This window comes from Rana temporaria, chromosome 3 (assembly GCF_905171775.1).
Source record: "Rana temporaria chromosome 3, aRanTem1.1, whole genome shotgun sequence".
In the NCBI taxonomy this organism is placed as follows: domain Eukaryota; kingdom Metazoa; phylum Chordata; class Amphibia; order Anura; family Ranidae; genus Rana; species Rana temporaria.
Genome location: NC_053491.1, coordinates 275152460 through 275153219, shown reverse-complemented (window position 1 = coordinate 275153219; position 760 = coordinate 275152460).

Below are 760 nucleotides of genomic sequence, written 5' to 3'. Positions count from 1 at the left end.
CCCACACAGTTATCACTCCCTAAGACACACTTAACCCCTTCCCCATCCCCTACTGGTTAACCCCTTTACTGCCATTTACACAGTAATCAGTGCATTTTTATAGCACTGATCGCTGTATAAATGACAATGGTCCCAAAACAGCGTCAAAAGTGTCTCATGTGTCCGCCATAATGTCACAGTCAAGATAAAAATCACATATCACCGCCATTACTAGTAAAAAAAAATATATAAAATAAAAATGACATAAAACTATCCCCTATTTTGTACACGCTATAACTTTTGTGCAAACCAGTCAATGAAAGCTTATTGCAATTTTTTAAAAAAAAAATATGTAGAAGAATACATATCGGCCTCAAATTAGGAAAAAAAAATGTTTTATATATTTTTTGGGGTTATTTATTATAGCAAAAAGTAAAAAATATAGCTTTTTCATCAAATTTGTTGCATTATTGTACTTTTGTTTATAGTGCAAAAAATAAAAACCGAGGTGATCAAATACCACCAAAGGAAAGCTCTATTTGTGGAAAAAAAAGGATGTCAACTTTGTTTGGGAGCCACGTCACATGGCCGCGCAATTGTCAGTTAGAGCGACTCAGTGCCGAATCGCAAAAAGTGTCCCGGTCATTTGACAGCCAAATCCTCCGGGGCTGAAGTGGTTAGGCGTCAAAATCTGAGATGGAGTTTGTCACCTGAGGATGGGAAATAGCCTGGACTCTATGTAAACCCTGTCCAGGACTACACCCTGCATTTAAGGCCATTT